At 33.6% G+C, this 13,812-nt stretch overlaps 1 pseudogene; it reads right to left on the minus strand.

Moving 5' to 3' along the window:
• Positions 1–3,635: 3,635 nt before the first annotated feature.
• Positions 3,636–4,621, minus strand: LOC145008330 ((+)-cis,trans-nepetalactol synthase NEPS1 pseudogene; annotated as a pseudogene).
• Between the last annotated feature and the right edge of the window lie 9,191 nt (positions 4,622–13,812).

The raw sequence follows: 13,812 nt of genomic DNA on the forward strand, positions 1-13,812 counted from the left end.
AGCGAGTTGTTTAGTAAATACTGAACGTAAGTCCTAGTACAGAAGGGTTAGTTGAGCTGACCGGTTTGACTTGTTGACTTTATTTGACTTTGAATTGACCAGAATTTGACGGTTGTCACAAAAACAAACAACTAAACTATAATAGGTATAGTTTAGAAGACTCATTCATTGGTTTCAAGTTTCAAAGTACATAATAGGAAAACAAATATAGTAAATAACGGAAAATAAACATAGAATGACTGTTAGAAAACAAACATATGACTTTACTGAAAACAAACCTATAAACTACATTCTATACAGTTTACGAAAATTACTTACAGTGTATTTATTACATAGTAACTTTTCAATGTTCTACGCATAATCATCAATATAGGATTTGTGAGACTACCTTCATGTACTTTTCTAAGTACCAACCATGTCCTGAAATTATAATTGTAGTCTCCTAGAGGGAGAGCGCGACACTTGTATATTGATCTATATGGGACTGACAATCCACACATGAACTGCTCACTACAGTTAGGCAGGCATGCCCAGGGTGAAAAATGTCTTACATATTACGACGCTTGAAGAACGTCGTGTTCAGGCGATCCTAGGTCATATAGTATGTTTATAATAACTCACAATTTGATATTCAACAAAATGATTAGTGTATGAATAAGTAACACGTCACATAGTTTTATTTAATTATAAAACTATAATACAATATTTTACAAATATAAACACATATTACTATTTCAATACAGAGAAAATCATACTTTCATGGTTTTATGAGAACTAAACTACATTTTACAAACTCATAGTACAGAAAGTATCACACATTTTGCCTACATAATAACATTGTAGAATATATAGGATTTTCTGGGAAAAACATGTTTATTTTATCAATGAACAAGAAAACAGATTTCAGTTACAAACATACTTATGAACTCACCAACTTAATTGTTGACACTTTTTTTCAAAATCTACTTGTATTCTTAGGTAAACAGTGATACATGTACAACTACAGCTTTTTGAGAAGACGGAGATCTATAAACTCGTGTCTTTTAAATTTATACTTTTGAGTTCATATACATTATGTTTTGATCACAGTTGTAAAACTTATAACTTTGTAAATACAATGGTTGTTGTTGTACTTCGATTACTATTATGCATTGTTGTGATATTATACATGAAGTCCTCCACCCCCGAATGTTTTCGTCGTTCTGGTTTAAGGGTTTGAAACCAACCCACTCAGCACACATCACGACGTAAAACCTCCTTGGTCGTGTCGTGAGCATAACAGAACAACTCAGACACGAAATCCTTCCTTGGTCACGCCGTGGCACCCTCAATGTCATGCCGTGACTTCAGTCTGAAACCTTTATTTAATGACTTAAGTCCTTAAATCATTAAGTCTCATACTCCAACTTTTCTAGATGTTGAAGGGGACACCAGAGGTCCATAAAATAGATTAATTATGGACATGTATGCTCCATGCTTGTCCTCTATCTATTATAGGTTAAAAAATGAAGAGATAACACCAAAACTCACATGCATGGATCCAAAAACTCAACCAACTCCAAGATCTGAACCTTGTAATAATTAAGGGAACCTTAGAATCCATAAAGTTCCTAAATTTATGGATCTCTTCCAACCAAGCTTGCTCAAACATGAAGAAAACGGGACAAAACCTAGATGTAGCAACATAGAAGCATACAGGTTGAATCTTGGACACTTACAAAGGTCCGGAATGAGCACAAGATGATGATGATGATGTTTCCTTACTAGATCTACAACTAGTACACCTTCTTCTCTTTCTTCTTCTCATTTTGCAAGCTCCTAAATGCACCAAAAGGCCAAAACCCACCAAAAGAGATTAGGGTTAGGGTTTTCTGAGGTTTAAGGATGATGGAGGCTAATAATGAACCCTAGATTCAAGATAATGGGGCTTAAATACGAGGGAAACCCTAAAAGATCATGGGTTTGGGCTACAGCCGTCCTCACATTGTAACCACCCTATGGTCATGTCATGACACCCAATTTTTTTTCCTAAAAACCTTGCTTTTGACTCCTTAAAGAACTAAATCGAACCATTCTAGGATATGGGTGTTACATATTAAGGTTTTTAGTTACTCATTTCATTTGATTCATGTAGATTAGAACATAAACAAAAAAACAGACAAATAAAAAACCCAAATGAAACTCTTAGCCCCCACCTTCATCGTAATCCTCCTGCTTCATGACTCCTTTTTTCTTTGAAACCCATCTCCAATGTCACTTTCTCCTTAGCATAGATGTCAATATATTTGTCATTCTCGTCCTTAAATACATACAACAACAAAGAAGCATCATAGCAGTAAGTTCAATCAAACCCACATCTGATGAGATGAATCAACCCGATTCCTTACTGGGTTCTTCTCATTAAATTTAAAATCAAAAAACCCATTAGCTAAGCATATACCAACATTATCCTCGACATGTACTAGCCTTTCCTCTTGGGTTTACGTTGGCTCCAATCGATTGTTGCTTGCGGTGGTCACTGGATTAATGATTGATATTGGTGTAAGCAAAACCAAGATGATTTCCAAAGGTTTTGATTTTCTGGTCAATCATAGGTGGTGGTTTTGATCGAGAAGTAGTTTTAAATTTAGGGAGAAAAACACATTAGTAGATGTCGATTTAGTGTATATTTGTTTGTTTTTCAATTGATCTATATGAAAGATGCACAAATGATTTGGATGAAGGTTAATAAGATTTAGTGTGTGTGCGTGCTTGTTTGTGTTTAGTGGATCATGAAGATGCATATGTTCTTCAACCCAATAAATCTCCAAAAACAATGGTGGAAGGTGGGACTTTGGCATGAGAGAGAGAGAGAGAGAGAGTAGGTGGGGATGTTTTTTTAATTATAAAAGAATTAAATTAAATATCAAAAATGCACAAAAAATATAATAAAAGGATAAAGTATTTATTTTAATTTTTTTAGGGACCAAAACTATTAAAAAAATTTCAATTTTGGATATTTAGACCTTAGAGTAAAGTACACAAATGGTCCCTATGGTTTAGAGTAATTTGCATGTTTGGTCTCTAACTTAATTTTTTTAACTCGGAAAGTCCATACTGTTTGTTTTTGTTACGCGTTTGGTTTCTGTCTTACTTAAAAAAACTATTTTGCCTTTGATTTTTTAATTTATTTAAATAAAAACACTCTCAACCTCATCCCCTTCACCTTACTTTACTTACCTCACAATTTTTCCCTATTTAAATAATAGTATTTTTAAGTAAGATAGAAACCAAACGCGTAACAAAAATAAATTGTAGGAACCAGACGTGTAACAAAAACAAACAGTAGAAACCTTCCGAATTAAAAAAATAAGTTAGAGACCAAACATGCAAATTACCCCAAACTATAGGAACCATTCGTAAAATTTACTCGACCTTATTTACATTTTTTTTTTCTAATCAACAGGATCCAAATTTACATTTAGTCTAAATAAAATGACATCTCTATTCTTTCTTTTAGCATCATATAAGAAACGTTACTCCTATATCACAAGGCTTACTCCTATCTCACAAGGCGATTAATTTTCTTTTAGAAATAAATCAATTTTCACGTTTTATGCGTTAATTCTTAAAATAATATAATTTGAATACGTTAATTGCTCAAAAAGTAATCACATATATCTTCAAAGTTACAACTTCACCCAATGCACAAAAGTACATCCAAAAGATATATCACCCAACGCCCATTTTGTTAATTAGCTGATTATATATATGAATATGAATATGAATAATTATTAATATATGCAAAATTATGAAATAGTAAAACCTCCGTCGACAGCCAGATCATGGCCGGTGATAAAACCAGACTCCCCGTTGGCCAGGAACAAGACGGCGTGAGCAACGTCCTCCGCTTTCAAGATCACGCCTTTCAAGCTGGTGAACGGTTCAAAAATCTTCTCCACTTCTGCCGCCTCTTTCTCAAGCATGTTGCACATCAACGGCGTAGCCACCACCGAAGGCGACACAGCATTCACTCGAATCCCGTATTGCCCCAGCTGCTTGCTCGCCGATTTCATCAACCCAATCACCGCATGTTTTGACATACAATAATCCGTATGCTGCAACACTGCTTGCCTTCCCAACACGCTAGACATGCATATAATGTTTCCCTTCACCTTCCGCTCCACCATCGAGCGCGCCGCATGCTTCAGGCAAGCCACCATGCCGCGGATATTGATGGCAAAGAGGTCGTCAAGATGCTTCATATCCATGTCGACTACGGTCTGGTCGGATTTACTAGCGATCCCGGCGTTGCTAATCATAATATCAAGCTTGCCGTATGTCTCCACCGTCCAGTCCACTAGGGACTTCACTTGGGTTTCGTCACTAACGTCACAATGTATGTACGTGCAACAGTGTGAGCCGATGGATTTGCAGAGATCTTTTCCGAGTTCATCTTGGATATCACAGATCACAACCGCACATGCACCTTGTTTTGCAAACAGACGAGCGGTGGCTGCTCCGATACCACTTGCGCCGCCGGTGATTATAGCCACCTTCCCTTCTAGTTTGTTCATAGATAGATTATTTTGTGTATATATTATCAGGGTTTGGTTAAGGACGGGAAGACGGGCATGGATTTGGTAATATTATAAATCTATAAAACTAATTATTAAAAACGATTTACATATTGTTAGACTAAATATTATAATGTGTAAATCGTTTTTAGTAATTAGTTTTAGACAAAATTGCAAAAATGGTCTTATGGTTTGCAAAATTCTATAGTTGTGGTCTAAAACAAAATCTTAGTGCAGTCCAATTAAATATTATAACTAACAACAACAATCGACCCTTATAAGATAATATTAATCAAGATACACACATAAACGGATATCATAAGATTTTGATACTCAATATATTAAAATAATAAAAAATTAAATATCCTTTATTCTAACATTATATAACTTATACAACTAGCATTATCCATCCATTAGTCAATATGTTAACATCATATAACTTATACAACTGCAAGTGATGTCAAACCTCAAACCTAGCTGGATTGATGCACTTCAAACCCACATGGGTTTGAAGTCGGGATTTCACATCGTTGAACCTGTTAAAATTGTCCTTTACAATTATATCTCATAAATCGAAAGTTTTCCTCATAAATCCGCTTTTGGACTGAATTTGCCATGTAAATGAGCTCGATCTTGGACTTACCACTGAAATAACATGGTGATGCTTCCGCTAAACTCGTTGATTGTTTCCAAAAAAGTATAACTTATACAATTAGAATTATATCCATCCATTAGTCAAGATTAATAAATTGATCGCTATAAAATAATAGATCAATCTCATTTTTTTTAAATAGAATCTTAGTTTCAGTTGTTTGCATGACTCAGCATAAACATCAAAATATATAACAGAAAAAATATATTAAAATTTAATTTTGTTTAGAAGAGCATTTTTTAAAAATTAATGTTAACTAGTAGGAATTACATGCGCCGATGGCGCTGGATTGGATAGATTTACTTAGACGTTGATAAAATTTTGAAGCAGAAAAGCATATTCGCTATGTCGGTTCTCCACAAAAGAGGCTCTTTCCTATGTCGGAGAGGGAAACAGCGTCGGAGGAGGGCTGAGGGAGGCAAGGTCGACGGTGGTGTCTTGATGAGGGTGGGAATGAGAATTAAGGGGGGAAATGGAGTTTAGGGCAAAAGTATTGGAGTCGGTAAAAAAGGGAATTGATGTGCCAATTTTGGTGAATCACGACAATAAGTGAGGAAGGTAATACCCGACACGTGTATAGTAAGGGAAAATTAACGAAACACACCCTCAATTGTTAAAAGAAGATGTGAAGGGAGGTAAACGTAAAATTAAAAAAAGTGAGCAGCGATTATGTTAAACCGGCAAAAATGTGTGGTCAAAATCAAAAAGTATAAAAAATATGAAAAAATATGGCGTGGCAATTTTCTTAAGTCGGAAGAAACGAAACACACCCTCAATTGTTAAAAGAAGAGGGTAAAGAAGATGTGAAAGGAGGTAAACGTAAAATTAAAAAAAAAAAAAAAAAAAAAAAAAAAAGTGAGCAACGATTATGTTAAACCAGCAAAAATGTGTGGTCAAAATCAAAAAGTATAAAAAATATGAAAAAAATATGGCGTGGCAATTTTCTTAAGTCGGAAGAAACGAAACACACCCTCAATTGTTAAAAGAAGAGGGTAAAGAAGATGTGAAAGGAGGTAAACGTAAAATTTAAAAAAAAAAAAAAAAAAAAAAAAAAAAAAAAAAAAAGTGAGCAACGATTATGTTAAACCAGCAAAAATGTGCGGTCAAAATCAAAAAGTACAAAAAATATGAAAGAATATGGCCTGGCAATTTTCTTAAGTCGGTAGAAATCCGTAGCAAAATTCGAAATTTCAAAACATTACTGTTCACCAACCCTTTATATATATATATATATATATATATATATATATATATATATATATATATATATATATATATATATATATATATATATATATATATATATATATATATATATATATATGTTCAGGTTCATTTGAGATTATTCTAACTTTGTGAGACCGTAAAACCAAATCTAAAAATAATTTTAAAATGGAAAAATCCAAAATTCTTTTTTTAAATATTATTTTTGGAACTTGATTTAACTAAAAAAAATAAAAATAACATTAAAAAAATCCCGTTTTTTTTTTTAAATACGTGAAATATTCTTAATAGAATATTACACTGACATATTCTAAAAAATAATTTTAAAATGCAAAATAAATGGAAAAATATAAAAATTCTTTTTTTAAATATTATTTTCGGAGCTTGAATTAACTAAAAAAAATAAAAATAAAATTCTTTTTTTTTTTGAAAAATACGTGAAATATTCTAAATAGAATATTACACTGTACATATTCTAAAAATAATTTTAAAATGCAAAATAAATGGAAAAATCAAAAAATTCTTTTTTTAAATATTATTTTCGGAACTTGAATTAACTAAAAAAAATTTTAAAAAATAAAAAAATGCGTCCCACGGTCTCACAAAATTAAACCGTCTCACATGAACTTAACCATATATATATATATATATATATATATATATATATATATATATATATATATATATATATATATATATATATATATATATATATATATATACACACACACACACACACGACGTTTTACCTTGTTCATGTACTTTTCACAATAGGAAAGGATATCCAATTGCATTTTATAGTTTTCAGTAGGGTAAAGAGCATAAAAACTACTCAGTTTACACAAAAATTCTAATTTGATACTGTTTTTTTTTCTCAAATTTGACACTGTGTTTTTCAATTTGTTACAATTCTGACCACTTGACCGGTCAACCAGGTTACATGCTGACGTAGCATGATGACGTGTCAGTTTTTGATGATGTGACATGCTGACATTATATGCTGACGTGTCAAAATTGAATTCTTTTTCCACAAAAAACACTAAGTTTTCACGTTTTTTCTATTTTAACACTAAGTTTAATATTTTCTTTCAATTTTGACACTATATTTTTTTGTTCTAAATCGAACATTATTTTTTCTAATTTTGTTCAATTTTGACCATTTTCCTTTTGAAACCATATAAATATATTTTTTTATTACATTTTAAACCGTATAAATATATTTATTTGTTTAAAAACTACATTTTTATTTAAATACAAGGTGTTTTTTTTACATTCAAAGCATAATATATATATACATTAGTTATATCATGAGAATCAAACTAACCATAAGCTTTTAATAAGATGTAAAATTTTCAGGGGTTGCAAACTTTACATCCGGGTTTTGATCGACTACACGCCTCCAAACCTCCAAACTCATTTTAAAATCAAAGATTTAATTTAAAATACGGTTTTTATATAACTAATACATATTTACACATAAAATTATGGTTTGAATGTAAAAAAATCTTGTATTTATACAAAACTTTGGTTTTTAATTGAAAAAAAAAATGTATTTATACAAAAAAAACTGTGTAAATACATTTTTTTTCAACTAAAAACCAAAGTTTTGTATAAATACAAGATTGTTTTACATTCAAACCATAATTTTATGTATAAATATGTATTAGTTATATAAAAACCGTATTATATATTCAATATGCGACTTTGAAATGAGTTTGGAGGTTTGGAAGCGTGTAGTCGATCAAAACCCGGATGTCAAGTTTGCAACCCTTGAAAATTTTACATCTTATTAGAAGCTTATGGTTAGTTTGATTCTCATGATATAACTAATGCATATATACATTATGCTTTGAATAAAAATTTGTGTTTAGTAAATGCATAATATATTCTTGCATACTAACTCGAAATTTAAAAATTCAGTATTTTAAACTTTTTGAAATTTAACAAATTTTAAATTTTAAATTTCAAATAAGAATCCCACAAATTTCTCTTATTTCCATAATAATCTCCAAATATAATTACTAATTTACCCTTACGTATAAGTAATCTAGATTTTAATAATATTTTTTATTAATTACCAAAAATAATTAAATTAAAGAAAATGATTGGCTGAGAATTGTTCTCAGGTTCTCACTTTATTTAGTGTTTTTATTTGAACCGTCCCATATATATATATATATATATATATATATATATATATATATATATATATATATATATATATATATATATATATATATATATATATATATATATATATATATATATACACTAAATTGAGTTTGTGTGAGCATTTTATTGTTCATTTTAATTGAATTTTAGCATATATATATATATATATATATATATATATATATATATATATATATATATATATATATATATATATATATATATATATATATATATATAGAGAGAGAGAGAGATAGACACTAAATTGAGTTTGTGTGAGCATTTTATTGTTCATTTTAATTGAATTTTAGCCTCTTGATTTGAAAGAATAGTATGAGATAAACATTTTACTTCTTATTTTTACAATCCAATTTCTATTTTGAATTTCATTTAGGTTTTTTCCTTATGTTTCATTTGTTTTTTACATTTTTTTATCCTAAACTAATTTTGATCTAGCATTTTTTATTCCTATAAAGATTTTGACCTTGGTAAAAACAAATTTTTATATTTACACTTTTTTCTTCGAAATATTTTGATCTAATAATTTTCAACATTTATAATTTTAATGTTGAATTATTAGTATTTTATAAGTTACGATTTGGTTACTTACTGTATTCTAAAGTCATGTTTTTTGTCCATTATATATATATATATATATATATATATATATATATATATATATATATATATATATATATATATATATTAGTTTTCATTTAATTTTGTCTACCTCCTCCATACGTAATTGTTTGGTTCGAAATCTTATAAAAATAAAGTTATGATATGAACATGTTTGAAGGTCTAAAATCTATTGATAAAATTTCTCATACGAAACATTATCGATATTGCACTGCGTTTCTTATCATATTGGGTTTCCGCAACATCGTACGGAGGATCCAAACCCTAATATAAAATAATATGTTAACCTTTTCTAATCCATTTAGTAACATTTTAAAATTTTTATGTCTGTAAAAATAAGAAACTACTAATATATAATATTTTTTTGTTGTAGTAGTTAAAAACTATTTTAATACTTAAAACATGTTAAAGCTAATTAATTGATTTTATAAGTTAAAACAATATATGAGAATTGATGTAAAATTATATCTTAGTTAAATATTATTTTGAAGTCATAAGTAAAATAAGTAATTTTTATCCAAAATAAAAATTATAACTAATCATTGTTATTTATTATTACTAATATGTTTCATATCAATTTTCGTTACCAGTTTTCGTTACCAACCCTTTCATGGATAATAATGCAATTAAAAATAGTAAGTTCTTTATATTTATAAAATTAATAGGTTAACATGTTTTGTTTGATCTTATAGGTGCATTATTTTAACAACATACCTATTTTTTGTACCAATAATAACTCTTGGTTTCTATAGTCATTCATTATATACACAGGAGTTAGTTTACAAATGGTGATATTCATTTACAGAAAATGGTAAATAGCATAAAAAATATTTAGTTTACACTAAAATTCTAATTTGACACCGTGTTTTTTTTTATCTCAAATTTGACACTGAATTTCCAATTTGTTACAATTATGACCACTTGACCGGTCAACCAGGTTACATGATAATGTGTCAGTTTTGATGACGTGGCGTGCTGACGTGTCAAAATTGATTTTTTTTTCCACAAAAAACACTAAGTTTTCACGTTTTTTCGATTTTAACACTAAGTTTAATATTTTCTTTCAATTTTGACACTATGTTTTTTTTTTCAAATTGGACATTATTTTTTTCTAACTTTGTTCAATTTTGACCATTTTCCATTTAAAACCGTATAAATATATTTTTTATTACATTTTAAACCGTATAAATATAATTTTTTTGTTTAAAAACCACATTTTTATTTAAATACAAAGGTGTTTTTTTGTAGCACCTGGTTTCCGGTATGTGAATTTTATTTGAGCATTGCCCTATTTTAGCCTTGGATTCGGCGAGTCATAAGGTTCGACTCGCCGAGTAGGGACGAGACTCAGGACACGTTTAAGTGGGCGACTCGGCGAGTCCATATCCTGGACTCGGCGAGTCACCGCTGCTGGATGAAACCCTAAGTTTCAAGGGTTTGCACCCTATTTAAACCCTCATTCCGCCCCAACTCGTCCCCATTCACCCCCAGAACTCCCCCAACATCGTTTTCCCTTATTCCCTTGAGAGATTGAAGAGTTCTTGGTGTGTTCTTGGAGGTTTTGAGGAAAAAGAGGAGTAGATCAAGAAGAGGAGAAGGAGATCAGCCATCTTTGTGTCATTTCAACGTATTCCTTGAGGTATAGCTCGTTTCCCCTCTGTTTTCAAGCTTGTAATCCCTTTTTGCTTCATTGGAGTCCTTCTTGGGCTCTTCCCCAAGCTTGTTTGTGCTTTGTGGGTGATAATAAGTTGTTAGCCTTTAGATCTAGGCGTGATCTAGTCCCTGGAACTTGGATCTAATGCCTTTATGGGGTCATATTGCATGAAAGCCCTAGATCTACCCCTTTTGGTGCACCTTGAGCCTTAAAATCCATATTGGTAAATATCTACACGTAAAGTTGGAAACTTTACGTGTGATTTGTGTCCTAGAAGCCCAGATCTGTGAATGGCATGGACTGGAATCGAGCAAATCGGTGTATTTGATGGATGCATGGCTGCGACTCGGCGAGTCATCTATGTGACTCGACGAGTCTGGTCGCGAGTCACTGAACCGGTCCCTTTAAGATGTATCGAGTTGAGCCGTGAGTCGCAGGGGGTGACTCGGTGAGTTGGAAGTTGAACTCACCCATGATAGGACTCGGCGAGTCAATGCCCTGACTCGGCGAGTCCAAGGCAATCTTCATAGATCAAGAACAGACTCGGCGAGTTGTTCATACAACTCGGCGAGTCTTAGCATAAAGTGTTCTTCGGATGAAGATGAACTCGACGAGTTGTTCATACAACTCGGCGAGTAGGATGAAGAGGGTGAACGTCAGTTTAGAAGATGAACTCGTCGAGTCATAGCCCAACTCGACGAGTAGAATTAGGGACCCAGGACAATAGTTTGCTAGGGACTCGGCGAGTGGAGATCCACTCGGCGAGTCGGGTAAACTAATAATTGACTTCGATTTGACTTAGGGCTAGACCAGGGGTAAAATGGTCTTTTTACCCAAAGGACAGTTAGCAGTGTATGATTAAGTATATTGTGGGAATTACAGCCGGGGAGTTTCCGGAGCAGCAGCAGCAGTAGTAGGTGATCAGTTCCCACACAGACCAGCAGCTATTTCGAGGTGAGTTTCCTTTCATCAGTAACGGGTCTAAGGCACCAAGGCCGGCCCGTATAGATGAGACGTTAGTATTATAGTGTGGGCCGAGCCCGTATCTATTAGTCGAGTTGATTGTGATATATACCAGTATGATAGAACTGTTTATACTTGTTGTCTGCGTGATACTTGTATGATATGTGTTGACAGTTGGGTGTGGGCGAGGCCCGTATCCCTCCGAGAATGGAGTGTGGGCTAGGCCCGTATCTCCCAGGTAGCGAAGTGTGGGCGGGGCTCGTATCTTCACGAGTGTGGGCGGGGCCCGTATCTCTCAGAAAGTGAGGTGTGGGCGGGGCCCGTATCCTCACGAGTGTGGGCGGGGCCCGTATCTCCTAATTGCATGTTATTTGTTATATGCTGTATGGTATGGGGTATTATGGGGGAGCTCACTAAGCTTTGTGCTTACGGTTTCAGTTTTGGTTTCAGGTACCTCCTCAGCTAGGGGAAAGGAGCCGGCACGGTAGCAGCATGTCACACACACACTCTTCGGTTTCCGCATTTACGAGATTCACTGGGATTGTACTTTGATAATTGATGGATTGTATGGTTTGAATATTAAAACATGTTTTGCGATGTGTTATGGCGTGATCAATAATACTTTTATTTATTAATGTTTTCTAAGAGTAATGTTTTAAAAATGAAATTTTTGGACATGAAAATTGGGTCGTTACAAGTTGGTATCAGAGCCCTGGTTTGAGGGATTTGGACACGCCTTCGGGAGTGTCTGAACTCAAATCGAGGGATTGAAAGATTTTCCAAAAGAAATTGTTCTTTAAAACCCGGAAAAGAGTCATAAGAAAGAGCGAAGTGTGTGACGTGCGCGACCGGCCGAGCTCAAGTAAGTATTCCCCATAGTACCCATACAAGTTTATGTTATGTTTATCAGCTTACGTAGAACTGCATGCTAGAATAGGCTAAGGATCTAGGAGTGATGCCTTATGTGCCTGCTTATGTGTTACAGCTTTATGAATATTGCATGCTAGAATTGAGTAGACAGCAGTAGGATAGCCTGTTTAGGTTATGCCTGATAGTATGAGCTTAGCATCCTATGTTAAGTGTCGTTTCTTGTTATAAGAATAGTTTTGGCTTGAGTCTGTTTTTCCCTTATCCGAATGCTGCTTGCTTCGTGCTTGGTGGGATTCTGAGTAATGGGAGTTAGCCACTAGGTAAACACGTCACACCACATGTAATCAGGGTTGAATAATCCCAAAGTATTGGAACTGGCCCTATTGCGCAGCTCTTGTTTGAGTCCAACCGTTGTAGGGACGGATCTTTTACTTGAAGGATTATCTAGTCCTCATCACATGTGATGGTGTTTAGGTGGTGGCTAACTGGCATTATGAGGAGACCTACAGCAGCTGAGGACCAGTCGTGTTGAACTTGAGTTTTCCCTAGGGCAAGCCTAGGATGAGAATAACAGAGAGTAGCAGTAGTAAAGGGGAGCTGGTGGAGTCGAGGAATTCCTCGGAGAAGGTACGGATAGATGTGGAAGGTAGTATGGGCCCGTACTACTGAAAGCAGAGGATCCGTACCCGAGCCGAGGAAGGCCGAGACGAGACCAAGGAACCTGTAAGTAGTTGAGATCCCTCAGAGAGTAGCAGTACCACTAATGATTATTATGATGTTTTGCAGAATGGTGGTACTTCGACCGAGACCGACAGATGGCGAGTCAGGAGAGGGGTCGGGTTCGGGATCAGGCACCGAGCCGATTGATGAGAGGCTACGTGAGTTCATCACGTCGGAGATCACTAGGGGCATCCTTGAGTCGACCCCCATCATCTTTGGGTCGATCAAGGAAGGGATCGTGGAGTTGATGGAGGATCGACTACGAGCATTCAGGAGCGACTTGGCCTCTAGCCAGTCGGGATCTCGCACACTGTCCTTCAAGGACTTCAGGGGCAGTGGTGCACCGGATTTCCATGGGGTGA

The sequence above is a fragment of the Lactuca saligna genome, chromosome 8 (assembly GCF_052625555.1).
Source record: "Lactuca saligna cultivar CGN05327 chromosome 8, ASM5262555v1, whole genome shotgun sequence".
NCBI classification, from domain to species: Eukaryota; Viridiplantae; Streptophyta; class Magnoliopsida; order Asterales; family Asteraceae; genus Lactuca; species Lactuca saligna.